This window comes from Pezoporus flaviventris, unplaced genomic scaffold (assembly GCF_033815535.1).
Source record: "Pezoporus flaviventris isolate CSIRO_AGI_PZ_B2104156 unplaced genomic scaffold, CSIRO_AGI_Pfla_v1 ptg000046l, whole genome shotgun sequence".
Classification (NCBI taxonomy): Eukaryota; Metazoa; Chordata; class Aves; order Psittaciformes; family Psittacidae; genus Pezoporus; species Pezoporus flaviventris.
In genome coordinates, this window is record NW_026892594.1 from 2,322,129 (window position 1) to 2,347,860 (window position 25,732).

Sequence of the window (25,732 nt, forward strand, 5' to 3'; positions counted from 1 at the left end):
CATTTATGCTGGTGGGAGAAAGCATCATACAGGCTGAAGAAGCAGCATGCAGAAAAGCTTGATGAAAGGAAGTCTCGGGGCTTCTGTCTATGAAAGGGTTTGTGCTCAGAGCAAGGGAACCCTCTCCAGTAGTTTGATTAGTTTTGTAATCATCAAAATAGGTTGAAGGGATTGTATTTCTTCAGCCAAGAGAAGCCAAATGGAGATAGAGCAATAGCCTTCCAGGAGACTGAAGATATTTGGGAAAGCGGTAAGAGCGATTCTTCTAGTCTGATGGGAGAAAAATAAGAAGAAATGAGCTTAATTTTCAGCAAAGAAGATTTAGTTTGGGTTTTAGGGGAGACTAGAAACCGTGTTCGTAACAAAATGCTGATATAGAATCATAGAATCACAGAATAGTTAGGGTTGGAAAGGACCTTAAGATCTTCCAGCTCCAACCCCCTGCCATGGGCAGGGACACCTCACACTAGAGCAGCTTGCTCCAAGCCCCTGTGTCCAACGTGGCCTTGAACACTGCCAGGGATGGGACAGCCACAGCTTCTCTGGGCACCCTGTGCCAGCGCCTCAGCACCCTCACAGGGAAGAGCTTCTGCCTTATCTCCAACCTGAACTTCCCCTGTTTAAGTTAATATTAAGCATGAGCTTGATGTGCCTGGTTCAGCTTTGGTCCAAGGGACTCAACTGTGATTCTGTGACACAGTGGCTTGATGCATCCCTTGCAGAGAAAGATGATTACCTTAAAAGAAACACTGATTCCACAGTTGATTTCTCTTCTTAGTAGGAGCTTTAGGGGGTTTGGCTAGCTGCTTGCAAGGGGTGACAGTAAAATGCTTAATTCTCCCTTAGTGTAATGTATCATCTCTCCACATCCAGACTGCAGGATGCTAGGGCTGACTTTAGGCAGTGTCGGGTTATACTCCTATCTATATATCTCTCTCTGTTACCTCCTATGGACAAACTGAGGGTTATTCTCTGCACTTCTCTTTACCAGAGCACTCTGTGTTGCTCTCCAAAGGCACCACCATGTCCCTGCTGGGGAAGACTGTCAGATTTAGAAGCAATTCAGTCCACTTTTAATATGCCCTGAAGTGCAAATAGTTCCCAAAGGGTAAATCTAGACTAGTTCTGCATGGGCTGACTCGATGGCAAAAGGTTCTGGAGTCGGCTACCAACCCTGTGGCTCCACTTCAGTAATCATGTGTCTTTTTAATGACTTGGGTAGAGATGCTGCCTGTAAAGCGGTCTTGGGAATTCAAAAGGCTAGGTTGGGAAGATAAAGATATTCAATGATCAGTATATGCTAATGCTAAGCTATCACGTTACTGACAATTGTCAGGTTACTTCCCTTTAGACTGGTTGTATCTGGTGTTTCTGTACAGTGTATTATAGGCTAATTAATGTTGTTAATGATAATGGTTCTCCTGCAAGAAGCCTGGAGTATTATCTCTATCTATCTTCTTGTCACCTTCCTTTTATCAAACCATTAAAGGAAAGCAGGCTATCTAATGGGGCTATCAGCCCCCATCACACTAATTCACTTACACCCATATGGAAATGGAAAGCACTCTACAAATGCAGGATGGATGCTTACACTAATTGTGGAGATTACACACTGGCCTTCTAGCTTTCATTGTATGCCCTTCCCTTGCACTTTGAGCCATGATCCAGCTCTTCTCAAAGTTGGAGGGCAATTTATCATCTGCAGCGCCCATCTTTGGTGGTTCAGATTTCAATCTGTCATCTTTAATATCAGTTGGAGACACGTATATTGTACATCTTCTAAACCACAAATCAGCAAAGCTGCTCCTTCTGTTTTTCAATCTACCACGAAGCAATTACAGTGGTTGGAGGCCATTTGTATTACTGGCACTGCAAAGGAGAGGGTAAGTGATATTTCATCTGGGGAAACTAATACTCAATTGAGATATTCTTTCCAAGTCAGTCACTACCCCCAAGTGAGAGAGCAGGAGATTTGTGACGTTGGCTTCTTGACAAAAAGAAAAGGGGTCTTTTGTGGTGGTGGAAAGAGCCACAGCCACCTTTCCCAGGGGAGAAACGATGACAGCAACAGAAATCCGTTGGACAGACAAAAGCAAACTATCCTTATGCTCAAAAGCAGCATAAATAGAAGCTGGGGAGGTCTGAGGCACATGCTGCAGAAAGAGCCCCTTTCTGATATGTGTCTCTTCTATGACACAACAGCTTAATATTTCTCTCAAACGCAGGGTTGAAAGCTGCCTTTGTAAAGGAAATGTTTAAATAGCAAGAGTTTGAAGAAGATGTAGGGATAATCTTCAGGGATCAGACATTATAGCCAGAAACTATGGAGAATACAGCCACAATCCAGGTTCTAATCTCACCATTGCCAATCCTAAGGGCAAAAGGAAAACAATTCAGGATGTGAAAAGCGTTGACATCTGGAGTTCTTTTACAGCCCTTTGTTTTCACACCCTGGAAGGCTCATGTGTCTTTGCTTTGCTTCTTAGAGACAACCTCATGGTGTTTGCTGTTTAACGTACAGTCCTTTCACTGGTTCAAGACACCACAAGACGTTGTGAGGTGGACAGTAAAATCACAAATGAACCATAGAATCACAGAATGGTTTGGGTTGGAAAGGACCTTAAGATCATCCAGTTCCAACTCCCCTGCCATGGGCAGGGACACCTCACATGTCACCCAAGGCTCTGCCTTGCTGGCAGAGTGTCTCCTACCAGTTCCCCACAAACTGTAAATGTATTTTGGGGGTGATTGTCACACTTTTACACCTGAGGAGCTGTGATTCCTGCGTGTTTCCTTCTGGCTCCTGCACAGGTGAGCATCAGGTCTCATCTGTATGCGATGTGGAGGGCTCGCTTCATGCAGCAGCAGTGACAGACAGATGCACAACCCTGGTTCTCATCATCTGAGTACAGGCAGGCAGGAACAGCGAAGTGCTGTGAGATGTGGATAAACAGTAGAGAAGAAAAGTAAAGCTATTAGTAATTCAAGTTAGCAATTGGGAATCATAGAATCATAGAAAAGTTAGGGTTGGAAAGGACCTGAAGATCATCCAGTTTCAACCCGCTTGCCATGGGCAGGGATGCCTCACACCAGACCGTATATGATATGATGAAGATATGCAGTGCACTGACGCATCTTCTCTCAATGTGGTTTCCCCAGTTATATACTGAGGATAGTTCCAACCTGTCCCGTTATGGGGCCGTAACACCCCAAAGATTTCCCATGGCACTGTGTGGCCATTGCAAAGTTACGGCACATTAAGAAGATGCTTCTCCTTTAGCAGCATGACTCCTCAACTTGCCTTTTTCCTGTACCACCAGACCCAGCAGCATGCAAAACAGTTTACAGTTTAGGCCTGATAAGGCAAATAACATCAAAACGCATCCAAAGATGAAGGGACCAGTGAAAGGGTGCAAAGAGTGTGTTCCTGCTGCCTCTAAAATACCCAGCTCACATGGTGACCCAATCTGAATGCTGCTAAGAGCTGGTTAGCTTTGGAAAGTTCTGAGTGGGATGTAACTGTGGTGATGCCCATCAGATCCCAAATTAACGCTCCTCTTCAAGTAACAAAGCCCTGCTGAAATGTTGTGTTTTACCTGCTGTAACTTGGAGACCGAAGTAAAAGAGTAAAACCTACAGATATAGCCTGAAAAACTGGAACTGAGAGCTCAAGTTTTCCAAAGCTTGGCTATGTTTGGGTATGATTCAAGTCTAGAGCAAACAGGCTGGATGATGAAGAGGAGGATGCAGCTGGTAGGTGACTCTGCAGACCTGAAGCTGTGGGTCTGATTCAGACTCTGCTTGCTTCATCAGCTACTCTGGATGTGCCCAGATGTAAATGTGCTCATATCTAGCCCCATGGTTGAAGGATGTATGTAGGATGCGATGCTGGCATCCTACACACACTGAGGATGTGAGAAATTGTTCTCATTAGTGAGCAGTTGTAAGAATATAGATATGAAAAATATAAATCTGCACAAAACTTCCTACCCCTGAGGCTCTGAAAGTGCCAGAAAAATGGTTCAGCTTCCTTTTGGATCTAGTTTTGGGTGGCTGTAAATAGTCTTGAGTAACGCTTAATCTTCATTTCAGTCAAAACACCCCTCATCTGGCCACAGGTTTCGCTGCATTCTGATTGAAGTGTGCCCATGAAATGATACGAAACATAAACACTAGGGATGGCAAAAATCATCTGAACATGTCTCCTCATCTATTTACATCTGAAAACATCCCTGGAGATAATGTCTGATTTTGTTCCACAAATGAGGAATAATGAGAAAGGGAACATTGGCCAATGGCTGCCACTTTAGCAAACACCATCCGCAGTCTCAGCGTTTGTCCCCATTTATAAGTATGAGTTTCGTTCAGACCTCACACAGCAGATCACTCTATTAACTCTCTCTCTGCTTCTTTTCTTCCTGGTATTCTTGTCACAGCTCTGAAATGCAACAGGTTTTTACTGTGGTTGAAATGCCCTGGTCCAAAGGCCATGGAAAACAATATGGTTTAACTCTTGATTTAAGATGCCCAGAAGACTCTGAGGTCATGCTGGTAGGAAAGGGGCTGATGTCAGTACTCCACATTTACTTAATATTCATGATAATAACAATAACAATGACAATAACAAGAATACCAGCAGTCATAGTGTCTGCTTATGATTACAACTCCTTGCAATCTTCTCTCAGTGCCTGCTACACACTTGTCACCCTGTTCTCTCCTCCTGCTATCTGCCAATTTGTTTTCCCTGTGGAGTATGTCATACATTTTGGGATATCCTTGCATTGCAAGCAACAGACATAATTGCAACATGTGTGGGAATACCAGGATTGGCCTTCTACTAGACTTCTTGGTGTGGCATCACTGTCCTGAGCCTGGATGCAAGGAACAGAAAGGAGCCCCGTGTCCTGTGGACCAGCAGTGATTGTCACTCCTTTTCCCCATCTTTATAACCATTTTATCCATTAAACCCCATGCAATCTTCTGTCTCTGCTTTTAATAGCTGTGATGTTATGTACTGCTAACAGTTTACTCCTGGACAAGTTAAGAGGAGTCATGATGTCCAAGCAAGTACACAAAAACCTATGGCATATCCCTTGCTCACAATACCATCCAACAGAAGGACACCGCACCTCGTGGCTCTGTCTGATAAGGGGGATATGTAGCATATGGATGAGCAATATCTAGCCCAATAATGTTGTAAACCTGATGGTGTATTTACCCACAACCCTGCACAGAAGATGTTAAAATTGAGAATAATAATTGTGTATTTGTCAGGTGTTCTGCAAATCCATAGAAATATGTTTTCTCTGTCAAAAAAGCTTTAAATAAAAAGCTTGAGGCTTCTCAGGGGAATCCCTATAATCTATAGGGACTGCAGAAATGAGGCAAATGCATGGTGTAGGATGAGAGGGGAGCAGAGGGCATCACGGAAATTAACTCACTGAAGGAACAAGGAATGAAGGATTTGAGAAGTGAAATCAGAAGGACAGAAAGGTGGAAGAATCCTCCCCTAAGCCCACAAAGTTGTGTTCTTTATGTGTTTGAAACGTACTCTCACATGAAACAAAGTGAAGATTCTCTTTTTGATGGGCTTATTGCTTTGTCGTTATTAACATGTGGAGCTGATTCTTTTTTGTCCAAAGGTCTCACGGCATCATTCACCCTGGTTTCATCAGGTGTTCGCCTCCCCTAAAGTACCCCCAAAAAGGCTTTTGGGGAAGAATAGGGTCAATCTCTTTGGTTTTCCCACATTTTCTAATTAATTCTCCTTTTACTCTCGAAAACCTCTCCAAGTTCCTTCATTGGGGGGGAAAAAAATATAAGAACCAGAACTATTTTAATGGAAAAAAATAAGAAAAGGAACTACTTTAATGGAACATTAAATTATTATTTAAACCCACAAGAGCCAGAAAATGCAGAGCTAAAGCTCCCAAAGCCCAGTGTTATATTCTCAAGTAATTAAAGGCCCTATGTCCTAGCATAATGCTTTGGAGAAGGGGTCAAAATTACAATGGTCCAGGGAGCCTTAACTCTTCAGCCTTGAATCACAACCTGATCCTTCTGCTAATGCACTTCTCCCTTGTTTTCCAACATATTTTAAGCACTGGAAAGAGAAAACAATCCCAATCTCTAATATTCTAAATATATTTTTGGGCTAAATACTACTCTGTTTAATACTACTCACTTTGCTGATATCATACATTAGATTTAATAGTCTAAATTGTGACAAAATTCCCCAGAAAGCACTTTCAGTGGGCCTCCTCCATTCATCTGAAACTGATTCAAAGAGGGGTATGAAGAAAGGGAGAGGGAGACAGGCTTTGATGGAGGGGGTGGAAGGTCATTCTTGAACCATGTCTGGCTGCTTTCAGAAGGTTAGAGATATTAGATGTTGAAAGGAAAATGAGATGGGTGGGGAGAGACTGGGCATGATGTGGGAGCAGGAAGAGCAGACCACGTTCCTGTAGGTGTTTCAGTCTGTAAGATGTTTTAGGTGTCTTGTAGGGTGATATCAGGTCCTTCCTCCTATCATGTAATGAACATCTTTTCCCCTTCTTCTTCTAAGGTAAGCCTCCATGAGATCAAACCTTCTTTAGGTTTTCACTTCTGCCATTTCCCATCACACTTTGCAAAGCTCCAGGGATTCCCCACGCTGCAAACTGATGCAGGAATGAGGGCATTAGGTGAGATTCAGGAATCAGCTGCACCAGTTGGCCATCAGGGCTGTACAGTGTTTATATGAAGGATGCTCGTATAAGTCATAGAAGGATTGAGCTGTTAGATGAAATCCTTACTCTGGAGAAGACAATGGAAGTTCTACCAGTTGCTTTAGTGGGACCCACCCTTGTGGGCACATACACGCTCAAAAGGGTGGTACAGGCACCATCCTTTTCTTAGATATATTCCCAAGTCAACAACTGATCCCATGTAGCCTGAGACATGTTACGTCTCTGCTGTTCTCATCTTTTTCTCCATCCAAGAAACAGATCAAACTCTATTTCTCCACCCTCTGTGATGTGCTTTGAGATCCATCCCAACACCAAACTGATGGTCCTGCTTTGCAGAGAGGTTCTGACCTGCTGGGAGATCCGGAAGATACAGATGATAGATCCTATTAAGCTGACATCCTGAGCTGCCCCATAATCATGAAGATTCCCTTTAACACTAGTAACACCTCTAACCATGTCCCTGTTCATGTGCATTTCATGGCAAAGACAAATTATAATGGTAAGTGATGGTTTGCCACTGAGGCACAAAAGGAGTAAGCACCGTACAAATGCAAAGAGCAGAAGGAGATGGGCAGTATGACAGTGTAAGCAGCATGTTGCCTCCCAGATAAAAGCTTTTCCACTCCATCTTGACCCACAAAGCAGGTGGGGTTTACTGATTCTGATACCTAAAAGGGGGCTGACAAGAGACCTGCAGAGGGGCTTTGGACAAGGGCCTGTAGGGACAGAACAAGGGGAATGGCTTGAACCTGCCTGAGGGGAGGCTGAGATGAGCTCTTAGGCAGAAGCTCTTCCCTGTGAGGGTGCTGAGGCGCTGGCACAGGGTGCCCAGAGAAGCTGTGGCTGCCCCATCCCTGGCAGTGTTCAAGGCCAGGTTGGACACAGGAGCTTGGAGCAAGCTGCTCTAGTGGAAGGTGTCCCTGCCTGTGGCAGGGGGTTGGAACCAGAGGAGCTTTATGGTCCCTTCCAACACAAACCATTCTGATTCTACGATTTAGGCCAGTCTACATCTACCCAGCAAAGAAATCCCAGAATGGACTGTCTATGCATACACTCTTTGGAGTTGCTGTAAGCCTTTGACCCATCAATGTTCGTGAAATCAGAATTAAGCTATCTGGACTGCTCATTTAAAACCTTTGCCCACTCCCATGCAGCACTATAATAGTCGTATTGACCTTCGGCCAAGCACAATCTTCCATGCTGCTTCTGCATCCCGCTGTGACACTTGTTGGCTGGCCCCATGATGTGAAAATACCCGTGTGCCTGCCTCTCTGCCCTGTAAGAAAAGAGCTTGAATTACAGGACTGAGCAGGCAATGATCTTCATGAATTAATCCACCAACACATCACACAAATTTAGCCGTGTCCATAAAATTGGATTTCCTGATAGCCGGGGGGATTTGCACTGCGCTCAGCCCTGACTCAGGTATTACAGGCATTCAGCTGTGCAAACGGCAGAGATGATGGCACGCAGCAGGGAAAACTCGTAGAAGCCTTGAGTGCTGTGTAAGTTTGGCACTGGTTTGTGACACTGGCCAGGCTTGCAGCACTGGAAAGGGCTACAGGCCAAAAGCAGAGCTAAAAGTGTGTTGTAGAGAAGTATGCACCTTGCTGACTTGCTTTGACTCACAACAGAGCAGTAATAGGATGAGTTCCCCTTTCTGTTTCTTTACAATGTTAACAAATAACCTCAGGAGGTCTTTTTCAGCTGTTTTGTTTCCTTTTTGTTTTCCTCCCTGCTTTTTACCTTAGAAATGGTAAAACCAAGAAGAAGCAGCAATGTGAAGATAGAGTGGGTCCGTCAGTTATGCACTCTTGCTCAGTTTCTCTCTTGTCCTTCATCAGGGACATTAGTAAGTCAGTAACAAAACTCCTTCCTCCTACCTTATTCTTGAGCATTCAAGCCGAAGTGGAGATAAACCAAATGCCAACTGGAAGATGAATTATCATTCCTGTCTCCTTTTCAGTTATGCCCCGTCCGTCTCTTTTGATATCCTGTCCCTTCTAGACACGGATTTGGCAGGTGGCATTCTTTATTTGCTTAAAATAGCAGGAGTACTTCCCAAGAGCACTGTTTCTATAATGCTATCCATCTTACCAGCACTTTGCAGCTATTAACTAATTGAGCTTCTAAATAATGCCATGAAGTGGGGAAGCTGCCCGCGTTTGCAGACAGGCAAAGGGAGGTGTGTGGGAAGGAGGCTGAATTAGCACCCCTAACCCTATGGGTGCGATTCAGCCAGCTATGGTATAGGTATAAGACATACATGGGACAAGTTCCCGAAAGAAGAAGTAAACGAAAGCCTTCTAAATATAGAGGTCATTGTTGGATAGGACCTTGTCATGGTAATTCTGGGGTTTAGCAATGGCAAATGCTGGCAACATCTCCATCCATCATCCATCCATGCCTCCATCCATCCATCCATATATATCCATCTATTCATCCATCCATTCATCCATCATCCATCCATCATACATCTATGTGTCCATCCATCCATCATTTATCCATCCATCTATCCATCCATTCATTGATGCATGCATCCATCCATCTATCATCCATCCATCATCCATCCATCCATTCATTCACCCACCCATCCACCCCTCCAAGACTTCTGGTGCTTTTAGATCCCATCCAAGGCTGGTGGCCAGTTCTCAAACCCACTATGAGACACTCCAATGGCATCAGAGACACCTTTGAGCTGCACAAATACTCCCTGCAGTAGATGCTCTGCTAGCTAGTAGAGATGGGAAGGACTGGTCCTCACTCCTAATCCTTCTAGGGGTAGGCTAACCTCACAGACAGGCTGTGGCATGCACGTGTGAAGGAGGACTGCAAAAAACACTTCCCAAAATCCACCTGCTATGTGGCTAAATAAAGCTGCAATGGCCTGGCAGCTTTTGCAGCCACTAAACTTGCTAGTTATTTAGGTTTAATAGCAGAGGCAGAGCTGAGTATCACAGAGAATGGATTTGGGCTCAGTCCCATCCATGAACCATTGAGTGTGACAATCTGCTGGTGAATCAAACCCTTGGACTTAAATGTGCTAGCTGGAGAGACCTGTTGTGAAAAGAGAGCAGAGAGAGCAGTATGGGAGCCACCTCTGCCATCCAGATGCAGCCTAAGCACCCCTTAAAGTGCCTCATTGATGCAGAGGCAGGAATACACCAGGATTTCTCTCCTTTGTTCTTGCAGACTGTACATTAGCCAAAGCAAATCACACCCTGCCAAACTCCAACCAAACACTGTATTTCTCTAATGCACTGTTTGATGCAGTGTCACGCACTGATCTGCCAAATGGAATAAGGCTGCTTCAGCATCTCCCCTGCATTAACAGCTTCTCCTGTGTCCCTTGTTCACACTTCACCATCACGATGCTGGCGGCTCTTCAGCTCCAGTTGCTGCATTTTGCTGTCACATCTCTGCAGCTCCTGCAAAGCCACAGAGAGAAGTAGCAGTGCAGCATAGCCCTCGGGTATGTGGTTTTGCTCTGCTGTCTCTCCTGGCTTCTTGTCTTTGCAGCTTCTTGCAAGAGGGCACCCTGCATCCTATGAATGAGATGGGAAGAGAGAGGAGAAGGATGAAGGCCCAGAGTGCTCCTGGTTTGGTTTTCAGGGTTTGTTTTGTTGGTTTGTCTGTTTTTAATTGGAAATATTTCTAAAGACCCTATATATATATATGTGTGTGTGTGTGTATATAAAGAGCCTTGGGCAATTACTCTGCACCCTGTTAATTCCTACTACAGATTCCCTTTGTTCCTTCCTGGGTACCTGGACATCAGAGAGGATTAGAGGACTCCAACAACTCTAAGGAGATGAAATTGTGCCTCCTGTGCTCTATTTGATGGGACCAAAACCCCAAATAGTTTAGGTTTGGGGATTTTTTTTTTCACATCAGGTGATGCCTTTTGTAGGTCTGAGATGATTCATGAGGCCAACACTCTTCCTTCTGCCATCATTGGACACGTTCTTGGGACAGGAGGAGGGAGGAGGAGTGGTGGGCTGTGATTGCAGTTCATTATGACACCAGGCTTCCCTTTGAAATGGTATTTGGGGGGAAACTGCAAGTTTTGCAAAGCTGAAACTTCCCTGGATAATTTTTACTTTAAATCTTGCCCCAATTTCACTTCACACCAGCACATTGAGCATTGCCAGGATGCCATTGTGCCCTGGGGGAATACCTCCTGGGGCTGCTGGGAGGGAAGGGATTCTTCACACCTCCCTTCTCTGAGCTGGGCCCTCAGCTCCATGACATGCCTGGTGGCACGGGGACATCCCATCTGCCCAAGCTGCTGGGGACATAGCAGGAAGTGTCTGACTACAGAGTGCCATCCCTGAGCAGAGCTGAAAGTGGGGCTGCAGAATATGCTCTGAGCCACGCATGCCTCCAGCTATTTCAGTCTCCAAAGGAAAAGACCAAGGCTCTGACCTGACTAGAAACTAAAGCATTACATGCAATAAATAATAATAATAGCAGAGTTATTCTTGTGTGACACATGCCCTTTTGTGTCTGATTAATGCTTACCCAGGACATGCAGCCTGGGGAAGCGGTGTGTGAGGTTGCACACCTCTCCCTGCACTCCTGGAGCAGATAATCCACTCCAGCTTTGCTCTCATGGTTACCATGATACTGTTATTGTTGCCTGCTTCTTCCTTCTCTGTCCCCATTGACTTTAGACAGATTAGAGCAGGGAGACAATGGATGGCTGGATTAGATGCTGCACTCCTCCTTCTGGTTTATAAGGCAGTATTTTTCTGTCCTATTTGGATGCATCTCTCCCATTTTGAGCAGAAAACAGAGAACAGGGAACTGCTGTCGCAGGGCAGCAACTCTGGTTTATGTGTAAGTGTAGCATGAATCCGTTCACGGCATTTAAAGAAGAAAGAGCTGACAAATAAAATCAATTATAACAAGCCAGCTGCAAGGTGAAATGGAATAACTGCGTGCTTCACCGTTCAAGGTCCAGAGAAGGTCCCAGGCAGGGAAAAAGGAGAGGTAGCTGTTGGCCTTCAAGGAGAGTTACCTCTTCTCTGCTCAAAGGCTGAGTCCCACATAATCCGATTTCACATCCTGCTTTGAAAATGTTATTGGATCTTCCTGGAACTGGCAAACATTGAAAATCCCAGAGGAGGAGCAGCATGAACTAGGCAGAAGCTCAGGTCTCCAATCTATATTTACAGGGCTGGAGTACCACAGGTGAGCCCTTGGGCAAAGCTTGCCACTAAGACTGTCCTCTCCAGGGCTGGATTTGCTACTGAGGGTCTATATGGTGCTGCTGAGTTTCAAACCAAGCTCTTGGTTTCAGCATGAAGATCTTCAGGAATCATTTGGTGTCTGTATGTCTCCCAGTGGCTGGAAGAGCCCATATGGACAGCATGCAGGATGACTCTTCTACCTGCATGGTGTCACTGGGGTTTGCACACCAGCAGCCTCTATAGGCAAGCCTGATGGTGACCCAGATACCTATGGGAGTGTGATCAGTGTTATAGCAGTGTTTAGGTTTGAGATATTGTGTGTGGGGTAACTGGGGTACTGTCACTGCAGCTGGAACAGCAGCACTGGCTGAAGGCAGCCAAGCAAGCCTTGCAGTCTGGTTTGGATGGCCAGGAATCCACAGAATCACAGACCATTGAATCAGAGAATAGTCCGAATAGGAAGGGACCTTAAAGCTCATCCTAGTTCCAATCCCCTGCCATGGGCAGGGACACCTTCCACTAGAGCAGCTTGCTCCAAGCCCCATCCAACTTGGCCTTAGATGTAGCATCCATCCTCCTTCTCCCTAGCACAGTTGCCTCACTGACCTTCTCTTTTGCCTTCCTCCTACTTCTCCAGTCACCTCTGGAGAAGTGATGTCCTTGGGGCAAAACCAGTGTGCATGCTTAAAGACACAAGATGATGAAGTCCTGATGTAATGCTGATGAGGGGTTCCTAGACTGGGTGGTTCACTCAAGTATCCAAGGGGTGCTGAGGTGGCTCTGGGCCTCCCTTTCCTCCACAGAACTTAATTAGGCTCATGTGGAAATGTTACAACCTAATGCTGGTAACAGCAACCATCAGCTGCATATAAGGATCCTCCTCCCACACCACTAACACCTTCAGGAGGTCTCACATTGCCTTTGGTAGCAATGCTATTTCCAGGGCATGACCTGGGTGATATGTAGAAAGCTAGATCATATATACAGTGTGAATAATTAAGGACTATGTTTAACTGCAGAGCAGTGATTTCTACCACCCAGGATGAGGATAGCATTGCCAGTAAAAGAGGAGGACACACCAGAGTCAATTCTTGTCACTATCTTCCTGCTCAGTGTGGGAGCTGAGCTGGTGATCGCAGCCCACTTTGGAGCTGGGTGGAAAGTCACAGAAACATAGAATCCCAGCCTGATTTGCGTTGGAAGGGACCTTAAAGCGCCTCCAGCTCCAACCCCCTGCCACGGGCAGGGACACCTTCCACTAGAGCAGCTTGCTCCAAGCCCCTGTGTCCAACCTGGCCTTGAACACTGCCAGGGATGGGGCAGCCACAGCTTCTCTGGGCACCCTGTGCCAGTGCCTCAGCACCATCACAGTAAAGAACTTCTTCCTTGTACCTAACGTGAATTTCCCCTGTTTCACTCTGAACCCATCACCCCTTGTCCTATCACTCCAGTCCCTAATGAACAGTCCCTCTCCAGCATCCTTGTAGCCCCCTTCAGACACTGGAAGCTGCTCTGAGGTCTCCAAGCAGCTTCTCTTCTGCAGGCTCAACAGCCCCAGTGTTCTCAGCCTGTCTCCATAGGCTCTGTGGGACATAAAGCCCAGGGGGAAAACATGAAATAGAAAGAAGTCATCAATCGGCACATATGGTTCTACATTTTGGGGCACCAGTTTTGCATAGGAGGCATCAGCTGTGCTGGAGCTTTACAAAACCCTTGGTTAGGGCTGAAGCTACAGGCAGGCTGCTGTGCCTTGCAGCTCGCTGTGCTGCAACGTGCCCACTCTTTGGTCCAGCATTGAATTACGGCACCTATAAACTGCTTATTTTATTGCTGAGGCTAATGAGCTCTGGGCCTTCTAGGTAAAGCCTTGTAATTACACGGCTTCTTGGGATGCTGATTTAAGGGTTGCATGATGTCTCTCCTCTCACCTTAGTGCTGTCGCTGACGAAGGGTGACCAAGCCACCCAGGTGGGCTGTTGTACCATTGGATCGTAAGATTGTCTCCCCTCCACCCAAAAATGAAATATCAAAGTGGCCAGAAAGACTCATCTGAACCATTAGGGACATGTGAGGAGCCTGTTGGAGTGGCTGGTCCTTCCAGCACTGTTGTCACATCAAGGTGAGGAGAGCGGATGACTATTTCAGGGCAGTGCCTTAAGCAACCTGTAGTGGACGGCGTCCCTGCCCATGGCAGGGGGTTGGAAGTAGATGAGTTTTAAGGTCATTTCCAACCCTAAACCATGCTGTGGTTCTGTGATCCTGACTTCCCAGCAGGATTTTGGTGGGGAAACATTTATTTGGAAATCCTACAGCGACTTTCTTTACAAATATAAGCCCAGGATTTCCAGCGAAGGAACCGTATTAGGAAAGATTTGGCACACCCTAAATAATAATCATTATTATTAGCTTAATTATATTAATTACTGTAATTATAAAGGAGGGCAAGACACTACAGGAATCACAGATGAGGAGGGTGCTATACAGATGCCAAGTGTTACTGGGTTTTCCCTTCCTCTCTGCAGTCTAAAGGCAGCTGCATTGCTTACAAAGCAGGGGGAAACAGCTCCAGAAGCGCACACACGGGCTCCTCCTGTACGTCTGTGTCAAGATCAGAGTGTCAGGTAGAAAATGCTGCCAGAGCCTGGTAGGCACGAATTGACAAGGGAATCCAGCGTTATCTGGAACTGCTCTCTCCAGAGGGGCTGAACATCTTTGATAGGTTCACTCCAGGGGGAAATAACTTCGGAGGATAAGAGGCATTGATGTGCACCGAGCAAAAGGCAACCCCTGTGCACGCCGGTGCGGCAGCGGGTTGGAGCTGACAGGCATTCTCTGCTTTCAATCTCCCTTTTTTTTCCTCTGCTCCCTTTTTCCTGGTTTTTGGGTGGTTTTTTTTTTTTACTATTATTATTTTCCAAAGCAGCCCCGGGTCTCCCAGTGATGGTGAATGTTGTAAGGAACCGAGTCGTGCCTCCGTGGAGTGGGGGAAGTGAAGAGCAGGAGATGGAGAGAAGGAAGGAGGGGGAATGTCAATAGGCAAATGTGCAAAGCAAACCTGGGGAGGGACTGTGTACCTAGTGTATGTGTACGTGCTGGTGGAGCCTCCAACGGAGCACAGGAAAGGTTTTCAGGAATTTTCCCATGTTTGGGAAGGAGGAAAAGGTGGAGCCTCTTTTGTCAGGGAAATCTGCAGCAAAATCCTACTCCTTTTGTAATGCAGTGGTCTGCCCTTGCATTGCTGGGAGTCGGATGCTGTTCCTGACATGAATAGCCCACAAAGAGAGTTTGCAGCCTCTTTTATGCTGTCCAGCTTCTCCGCTGCTATAAACCCACAACCTGAGCCAGTACAACTCCCTCAAGCACACCAAATTCTATTCTCAAGACTTTAGGAGCCCCAGATTCTGGTCCAGTGCATTAAAGCCAGGGTTTCGAGCAGATCAGGTACCTTCACTGCAGTCAGGGGCTTGTGCTGGTTTAAGGTCGGTGGGAAACACGTTGCATAGACACAGTTCTCCCCTGGATGCTTTCATTCTGTTACACCATAAGAGCTGTTTAGAGAAGCTGGCAGGGCTTTTTTGTGGGTTATTTTGAGTGGGGTTTTTCTCAGCTAACTGCAGCTTGCTGAGGGGTAGGCGGTTATGTCTGAGCTGCTTTATCGCCGCGACTTTGCTTTACGATGGGGAAAGAGAGATGGTTCCTTCTAGAGCACAATTCATCTCTCCCAGCCGAGCTGAACTGCACCTGGGAAGTTCTTCTTTCTCTCCATCTACTATATAAAAGGCATCTAGACAACTCGCTCAGATTTATGCATTCGAACTGATGACGCATAAGTTTAGATGGAGGAAACCTGGCCAGGCATCATTCTCTCCCTTTCACAGTGTGAGGGGTTTTTTCATCCTCCTCCAGGTATTTTTGCTCCTGTTGGGAAAAAAAGATGCTGGAGAAAACAGTGCCATGGGGATGCAAACACTATAAGGAAACTTCAAACCTTTTGGATGATGAGGTGCTTAGGCACAGCATGGCTTTGTAATGTCTGCAAACCTTTCCTTTTTGTATGACCCTGAACCCAAAAGTGGACAAATAAAACGGAGGAAAAACAAAGCAACATTTGAATGTTACCTTTGTTTTCACATGCTTTTGTAACACCAGGACAAGCAGCTACAGGTTATTCGTATCTTTTCATTGTCCTTGATTAAAAAGAGGTTGAGAGCATCTCTGTAGTGTTCTGTGGTAGCTTATCATGGGGCAGCTGCAGATGAAGAGATGCAATTGCTGTGTTCGTCTCCAGATTAGAGCTATTCCAAAACATTTTGCACTGCTCTTTGTGGACTTTTAGGCAATAACTGATTGACTCATGAGAGCACATCCCACTGCTGCCAGTAGACCAAGGTTGGCACAGGCAGAGGCTGCACCGTAGAATCATGGAATCACAGAATAGTTAGGACTGGAAGGAAACTTAAAGCTCATCCAGTTCCAATCCCTTGCCACGGTCAGAGACACCTTCCACTAGACCAGGTGAGCAGCAACAAGCCCCTTTAAGGGTGCTGATCCCTCCCTATTCTAATAGAGCAATTGCTGGTTGAGGACTCTTCCCCAGGGTGCAGCAAGGTGGTGGCAGCCACGATTGTGTTTTTTCAAGCTAACCAGGGTCATGTTTGTTCTGTGGACAGGTAGGAGACACCAGAAGCTGTTCAGATAATGTCTTCAGACAATAACTCTCCTTTCCCCACATCATTCCTGAACCACTGCCCCTAATAGAGTGTGCTGAGAGTTGTGATGGGGGCAGAGCCCTTTGTGGGAGTGCAATGAACTCAAAGCAATGTGTGTTCATTGCAGCCTCTCCTCACACTGACCAGCACCCTAATCTGTCTCAGCTGCAGGCATTGCAGTCCCAACTGCCTTATCTTCTCTCCCTCAGCAGACCTGCCCTTAAAGATGAGACAGCCTTGTTCAAATCACTGCTTTGAATCTGATTCAATAGTCTATGGATGCCCATATGGGGTATTTTACAAACATCAAGGTAAGCAACCTTCCCTAGCTGGGTATATATGAGTCCAAGGAGAGAGAATGGCCTTTTTTTTTGGTCAACCTTTCGATTTCTTATTGATATTCAGAGGTGAAAAGCATGAGTTTGTTGTGATCAGCATGTGCCTACCTGGTCTCAGTGATTTCCAGTCCTTAGGGAGTCTGAGAAGAATGAGTTTTGGTGAAACCCACCCCAAACAACATTTCTTTGCATTTTGTTTCATTTATTTCAACCATGGAGCTTAAAAAAAAGCAATTGTTCCCCTGGGATCAATCCATTTGGGGAGTTCTCAAAGCAGGTGGGAATTACTCCTGTTGAAGAGGGCTCTACACCCTCTTCATCACCATTGTGGATAGCATGGCCAGCCCCAGAAGACCCATCCCCAAGGCACAAAGAGCAGAAACCTATGGCCTGTCTGAAATAATGAGTAAATCATGACTGTCAAAACCAACTATAGAGGGAGCAGACATAATAGGAGATGGCATCCAGTAACCTGTACCAAGGCAAAACCTCCTACTTGGAAAGCTTGGCAAGAGCATGATCCAAAACAAAGTGGCCTGGGGTTTGGGGTTTTGGTTTTGTTTTGTTTTTTAATTGAATGTGCTTGCATAGTGTCATTAACATATTATCTGACAGTCATGAATATGCATCAGTGTGTTATTAGCTTCACTACATCACTAGTTTGGCACAGGCAAGCAGCACGTGCAGGGAATGGGAAAGAGCATGAGATAGAAGGAGGCGCAGACTTCCCTTGAGTGCAGATCCCCTTAAATGAGTGATAACAGGGGGATCTGTCCTGGTCATCTTTACTTTCCAGGGGCAGCTGAGAGAGGTTCATCCAGGGAGAACACCTGGTTGTCATGGGGGCTCTGGTGTAGTATAAGGCAGGTACTTTGGTTCTCAACAGGCTAAAATAAAGGAAAAGCCCATTTCCAGATCCAAGGGGCTCTGCTTTCTTAGTTCCCTGTTTTCTTGCAGGCACCAATTCCCAGACAGACTAAAGGGTCTGTAGCTTCATTTCTATCATGAGTTCCCAAGTCTATGCAGCATCCTCAGCTACAGCCTAAATCAGTCCCCCGTGCTGCGTGTAAAGTTCCAGCTATATCCACGATTTCCAACCCCTGAAGGCTGAAGAAAGCAAATTGTTGCTATTGTTCTTCATATTGCAGTAACTTTCACATGTGCCAAGCAGCACTGCCGTTCCATCCTTCTGGGAGGTGTGCAAACATGACCGTGCTTCCTGCTTCCCAGCAGTTCATAGTCCAGATGCAACCCCCCCTTGTAATTCGATGTGCAGAGAGACTGCAATGGAAGATGTGGCAGGAATTCCTCTTCCAGTTGACATAAACCAGTATTTTAACCATGCCTTTTATGTCCCAATGATCTAGCATGATTACTGTCAGTATGGCTGATATATCCCCATGAAGCTCTCATAAGGATATTGACCGCTGTACTTAAGGCCAAGTGAATGACCGCAGAGAACCTCTGCTAAGTGTCCCATCAACATTTGTCTGTCCTGGGTAAGTTCAGTAAGCATATTTACTTGGATTTTAAAGGGAACTATGAATTCTATCAACTGGGATGAGCATCCAAACTAGCTGCCTGTTATCTGAAATTACCACGGATTTCAGTTCTAGTGTAGCTTTGACTTTACTGGAGTAACATCTCCTGTTCCTCTAAATCACTCTGTTACTGCTCATGAGATTTCCACAGGACAGAAACGTTATCATAAAGCCATGTTAAGTTGGCCTGTCAGCAGCATCTCTCCAGGGATGCTGCTCTTCTCATGTCAGAGCAGTGGAGCTCTTCATCAAGAGACATGGGGCATTTGATGTGTGGGCAAGCGGTGGTACCAGCCCTGGACTGTGTGCAGATGCAGCCTAATTTCCTCAGCAAGGTTAAATTGATGGGTTGTGTATGGTTCTCTAGGGTATGAGGAGCTCAGGCAAGCCTGTGGGTTGCAGGTAATAGGTCTTATGGAAAAGTGCCTGGAGCTTCAGGATTTGCAGGGAAGTGATATGAAAGTGCGTGAAGTATAACTGGTTCAAGAGCCTCCTTGGAAGTCATGTTCCTGTCCCAGGAGACATCTTCCAGATTTAGAAAGAAAAAAATCCTGCCTTGCCTTTGGAAAACTATCAAAACCTCAAATATCTTCCTGGATTGACTTCTTAAAACAGTGTGGGTTGAGTTATGTGAAACATTTCCTTCCAGCTATCACAGAAGGAGGCAGGCTGGAGCTGGAAAAGCCTTTCCCAATATCACCCAGCAAACTCATAGCTTCTGACTTCTTCCAGTACCAAGAATATTAGAAGTCCTGGATTCCGGTTTCATGTTCAGGAGGCTGTGTTTCTTCCCTGGATGAAGGCAAGCAGGCTGCATGCAGGCAAGCTTTTAGACTCGTATCAGTTTCCACATGGAAGATGTAGGATGTGCTTCAGAAGGACAGTCAGGCAACAGTTATTTAGAAGCAAATGACTCCCAGTGAGGGATTGCACTGATTTCATAAGCTGGGTGAGTGAACCTGTGGGCTCCTTCCCTCCCTGGGTAGAATTAGTTCCATGCAATTCTTTGCAGTCCATTTCTTATGGCCCGGATTTATACATATTTTAGTACATAAAAACATACATTTCACGTCCTCTTCCCAATGGTTTTCTGCCCGTACTTAAAACTCCGCATCATCCTAAGGCTGCAACTGGATGAAAAAGAATTGAAACCGTTAAGATCAGGTTTTCTTTCAAAAGAAAACAAAGAAAACAACACCCCTCAAAAGTAATTGCTGGAACGTGTGTTTTTTTGAATTACACAGTCCCTGGGATGCCTCTGCCACTGGTGTGTTTGAATGCTGTAACGAAATTACAACCCAGGGAGGTTTTGCAATGAGTTGTAGCAGTACAGTTCTGACCATGCAGGGCCAAAGAGACCTGGCAACACCTGCCTTGCTGCTTCAGTTCCAAGCAGGGGCTTACATCCACAGGCTGCTTTCAAGACAATTGTGCTCCTATGTTTCTGTTAGAATTGCAATTGGATCCGGGGCTCTTTCTCTTGGGTTTTTATCTTACCCAAGTGTAGACATTATAACCCTTTGCTGCTTCTGATTTCATATGTAAAAGGTAGCTTCAGGTCGGCACTGGGTGAAGTGAGGGCTGTGTTTTGATACTGAATAAATTTTGGCTGAGTGAGCTGATTTCCCTTACCCCTTTTAACATTTTAGGGGATGTCCTGTCTGATCTCAAGCAAGTCTGCATGAGGTTTAACATGTTTGTGTGGCTGTTTTCTACAGGTGGAACTTGTGTGATTGAAGGTGGGATTTATAATAGTTAAGTTAATAGAATCACAGACTTGTTTGGGTTGAAGGGACCTTAATCTAGTTCCAACCCCCTGCCACAGGCAGGGGCACCTTCCACTAGACCAGGTTGCTCCAAGCCCTGATCTAGTGGTCCAATCTGCCCAATAATCCAGGTTGACCTCAGATGCTGGAGAGGGACTCTTCATCATGGACTGTAGCAGTAGAACAAGGGGTAACGGGTTCAGGCTAAAACAGGGGAAGTTCAGATTAGATATAAGGCAGAAGTTCTTCCCTGTGAGAGTGGTGAGGCATTGGCACAGGGTGCCAAAAGGAGTGGCATCCCTGGCAGTTGGACAGAGACTTTGGTGGCATGGCCTAGTAGAAGGTGTCCCTGCCCATGGCAGGAGTTGGAACTGGATGATCTTAAGGTCCTTTCCAGCCCAAACCATTCTATGATTTCATGTGCACATTCCCAAGTACCGTATCCTAATTACTAACTATATTCTGCTCAATGTGTGTGTGTCTGTATGAATTCACCTGTACTGACATGGAATACATTTATACAGGGGTAAATATCACATTTTTTAGGGAGAGTTAATGTGTGCAAACATGGCTTTCCTCTCCTTCCTCAATTCCTCTTCAAACACAGTGGTAAAATAGGATTTCAAAACTAAAGATGCTGAGCTTGGCCCTGGCTAGCAGCCTCGTTCAGTGCACACACAAGGACGCTACAGAAATCTGGGCTGGGGCACCTCTAGCAGCAATGAGACCTCCCCTCCAGACCCATCCTTTGAGCATCACTTTGGAAAGGAGCACGTGTCCCCACTGATGTGTGTTGCTAGGATCCCACCAGCTCTTTGTCCACAGCAAGAGACCTGATGGTCATTTCCCATTGAAGCCCTGGCCTCCACACTCAGCCATGGAAGTGAACTGGTCCAGAGAGCTCGCTCTTGGTGCTGCGGTTGGGTTTAATTACAGATGCTTCTGCTCCTTGTGAGCGTGGATCCTAATTGCATGTAAGGCAAAGGAAGAGCAGAAAAGAAAGGTTTTGCAGCAGCAAGTGCCAGGCAGTGGGCATGGCCTGGTGGATTTATCAGTTCACAGGTTTAAAGTGTCTGGAGGAGCTTCAGAACTCTTGGTGGTAGCAGGAATATTAGTAACATGCTCCCATATTAGTACAACCCAATAGGGGAAACTGAGGCACAACAGGGGTGAAATAGTAATAAAAGCAGAGCCTAAAGCAAGCAAACCTGTGCTTTGGGTGTTGTGCGTTGTCCACAGAATGGCAGAGAGATGGTTTTGATGCTCAGTTCGACCGAATTCCTTCATACATCAGGGTAATGCAGGAATGTCTTTTACCTCCTGCAGTCACGTAACTTGTGGGAGGATTCAGAACGTGTCCTGCCACATTTTTGCTCGCAAACTTACTTCCCCCTTCAATATTGCTGCACTAGCCTATGACACAAACCCATGCCTAGGCTCCTTTGGCAGGCTGCTTTAGGATAGCATGTAAGTACAATCATCTTTGGTGACCAAGAGAGGACATCTTCATCCTCTTCACTTGCATGAACCGTAAGCAAAGAGAAGCTCCTTTTCCCTGAGTGCATAATCTGAGGTATGGCATTGCAGGGAGTGCTTTGATGATGTGCTTCGGTTCCCTCCAGCAAAGCAGAAATCAACTGTGCTGTTACACTGCTTGAAAGTAAGGCTGTGGAAATCTTTACTAAGAACAGCAGAAATGCAAGATGTTTGTGATGGCCTGGGGACAAGATAGAACATTACAGGCTGGATGAGCAGGCAATTGGATGGGTAAGTGTCTGACGGAGTGCCTAGGCTGGGAGGACAAGGGTTATGGGGTTGCACTTTGCCTGGAAGATGGTAATGACATCTTTATGAGCTGGAAGAGATGTGTGCCTACAGCACAGTGAGCCCTGGTGCAGAAAGACCTCAGCTGGTTCTCTCTGAACTTGCATGTCTTCCAAGAGGTTGAGAGAAACTTAGGTTGGAAAGGATCTCTGGAGGTTTCTTGTCCAATCCCTTTTAAAAGCAGGAACAACTCAGAACTTAGGTCAGGTTGTTCAAGGCTTCGCTCAGTCACATTCAATCCTGTTGTCCAGGCTACTGATGGTCACAGTACTGACCCCTGAGGAATGCTGTATGTAACTAACCACCAATCTTAACTATTGAGCCCAAAGGCTCAGTCAGATTTTCAGTCACCTTCAGGTAGTTCACCCATCCCTTCCACATCTCCCCTGCTTCTCTATGGAGAGGTTGTAGGAAAGCCCATGAAAGACCTTGCTAATGCAAGGAAAACAATGTGCCTTTCTCTCCCCTTGTCCACAGAACCAGTCAAAGCATCATAAAAAGCAATTGGGTTTCTTGGTAAAGCTGTGCTAATATTTCCAACCACCTCTTTGTCCTATTCCTGGAGAAAAAGCTTCCTACTATGGTCAGCCTGGAGCTACTTAAGGTCTGGAATTAACCATTGGCAGTGCATCATCACCAGAAGACTTGTTGAAGAAAGAGGCAATGCAGCTGTAATGGAGATAATGCATTGAACACTTCTCTGTGGTGCAGGTGTGACTCAAGAGATGCCTGTGGCAGGGCTGGGGACTGACCCCACTTCTCCAAGCCTTGATTCAACAGGCATCATTGGGGAATGACCTCCACTGATCATTACTTTGACTGCAGTCGACAAGCCTCCAGGGAGATGAGAATCCACCTCAGACCAGCTTGCAAGAGGAAGGCTTTGATGAGAAACAGCGAATGACTCAAGCTAACAAAGAATTAATTGTTACTAGCACAAAAAATACCCTAAACAAACCAAAACTGCTCATTCCTGTAGCTGAGGTTCACGTACTGCCACAAGCTCAAGATAAGAATCATTGTTGCATCCAGACACGGGTATTGTGTGGGTTTCTGTCTCTGCAATAGTCATAAGTTTAAAAAATGTATTGATTTTATAATTAAGGCACTCTGCAATCATAAAGTTAAAAGCCATGCAAACAGATACACAGAGACCACATAAAGATAAACAAACATTTAGATCTAACACAGCATAAGTGCAATAATCACCCATAAATGTAGTAATCGCCAACTGTTTAATATAAATCAGGAGCAAACAAAAGAAGAGATGGAATGGAAATTATTATTTGTACTAGAGAAGCTGCAGAGGCCACAACCAAGATCACAGCTCTCTTATGCCAGGTAGCACCCACATACATAATGAAAGGCAGCCCTTGATGCAAACAGCTCCAGAATGAAGTCCAGACTTGAACAGAGAAGTAGTGGAAGTAGAGGTGTGCTCCCATCTCAAGGTCTATCCGGGCAAAGCTGAGCCCTCCTGATGCCCAGATCCATCTCCACCACGCAAGCATACGAATGAGATTAAACTGGCAGTTGGTTTTATTTCATAGAATCACAGAACCATAGAATGGTTTGGGTTGGAAAGGGCCTTAAGATCATCCGGTTCCAACCCTCCTACCACAGGACACCTTCCACTAGAGCAGGTTGTTCAAAGCCCCGTCCAACCTGGCCTATTTCAGGCATATAATGAAATTGTCAGGAAAAATGATGCAATTTCTTCCTGGGCTGTTTTTGGCAATGGTAGAAGTATCTTTTGAGCCTGTGACTGTGTGAGACCTGAGATCACTGACAACCCAGCAGCAGAGACACCGGTGTGTGTGGGGGGAGCCTCTCCATCTTTCCTTCGGTGCTTTCCTGCTCTTTAGCAATCACAAATGTTCACTGAGCAGGAACTGTGAACAAGGGGGCCCAGCAAGAAGCTCACGGGGTCATTTTTCTTCTACTACATCAGTCACAAGGTAGGATTCATCACATTTATAGCTGGAGATGTTTATATTTAAGTTACTCACCTCAAAGCCTCCTTTGATGCTGAGAAAAAGCCTTTTTTAGCCTTTTGGAGAATATTCAGACATTTTATCCAAGGCATGACAGCCTCTGAGTGCTGGCTGAGGGATATCTGCAGTAGGGATGTCGTGTAGGTATGCCAAACCCAAACCCTCCCAACCACAGCACGGACTTGGAAAACCCTATCCTACCTGCCAGGGGACCATCAGTAGGGGCTGCAGGAGGGATAGGGAGTAGGATAGACTTGGATGCAATCACCATCTTCATCTGACCCTTCTTTCTGCTTCTGGTACATTTTCTCTGCAAGATGCTGCCTGTTGCATCTTTAGCGTGATCCTCTGATGAGTCTTTCATGTTGTTTCGACCTGAAAATAGTGGAGGTTAATTTATCACCTTCAATTACTGCAGGATCTTAAAACCATAAGAAAACAAAGTATTTTATTTCTCCTGTTGGCCACCCTTTCTACTTCTGCTCCAGAGGCGGCTGTGATCCCAGGATGTGCACAATATATCTAGTGTCATGTTGTCTAATTCCCCAGCCACAGATAGATAAAGAAATAAAGACAACTCCTATAAGCTTTTTAATTAAATGTTAAAAGCCCTTGATTAAAGAGCCATAAATCATTGAGAGACCTTTACATTTCTACAATGTCTTATGTCCTGGCATGTACTGTTCTCAATCACCTACTCGTTTGGCTGAAGAGGTACCTCCAAATGTTGGCCACCAGCTGCTGATCTCCTATTGGGTAAAGGATAATAAGGAGTGGAAGCAACACTTAGAATCATAGAATCATAGAACAGTTTGGGTTGGAAAGGACCTTAAGATCACCCAGTTCCAACCCCCCTGCCATGGGCAGGGACACCTCACACTAAACCATCTCACCCAAGGCTCTGTCCAACCTGGCCTTGAACACTGCCAGGGATGGAGCATTCACAGCCTCCCTGGGCAACCCATTCCAGTGCCTCACCACCCTTACAGGAAAGAATTTCCTCCTTAGATCCAATCTAAACTTCCCCTGTTTCAGTTTTAACCCATTACCCCTTGTCCTATCACTACAGTCCCTAATGAAGAGTCCCTCTCCAGCATCCTTGTAGCCCCCTTCAGATACTGGAAGCTGCTCTGAGGTCTCCACGCAGCTTCTCTTCTCCAGGCTGAACAGCCCCAACTTCCTCAGCCTGTCTCCATACAGGAGCTGCTCCAGTCCCCTGATCACCCTCGTGGCCTCCTCTGGACTTGTTCCAACAGTTCCATGTCCTTTCTTTGTTGAGGACACCAGAACTGCACACAATGCTCCAGGTGAGGTCCCACAAGAGCAGAGTAGAGGGGCAGGATCACCTCCCTCGACCCGTTGGTCATGCTCCTTTTGATGCAGCCCAGGATATAAACACTTAAATCAGGGTAATATAAATGTGCTGGCAGGAAAACCCTGAGGATTAGGGCTTGGGTCCTCTGGGAAATGATGCTTCTTTTGCTGTCCTGGTACACCAAGTGTAGCATGGGGGAAGCTCATAGACTCATAGACTCATAGAATCATAGAATAGTTAGGGTTGGAAAGGACCTTAAGATCATCCAGTTCCAACCCCCCATAGAACTGGATAGGTTGGGAAAGACATTTAAGTTCATCAAGTC

General features: G+C 45.8%; 1 long non-coding RNA gene across 1 annotated transcript; it reads left to right on the plus strand.

The window, feature by feature from the left end:
• Nucleotides 1-17,223: 17,223 nt before the first annotated feature.
• On the plus strand, nucleotides 17,224-18,494 carry LOC133276751 (uncharacterized). The gene is made up of 2 exons (XR_009745986.1): nucleotides 17,224-17,373; nucleotides 18,116-18,494. It is a non-coding gene; the product is annotated as an uncharacterized LOC133276751 (long non-coding RNA).
• Nucleotides 18,495-25,732: the final 7,238 nt, after the last annotated feature.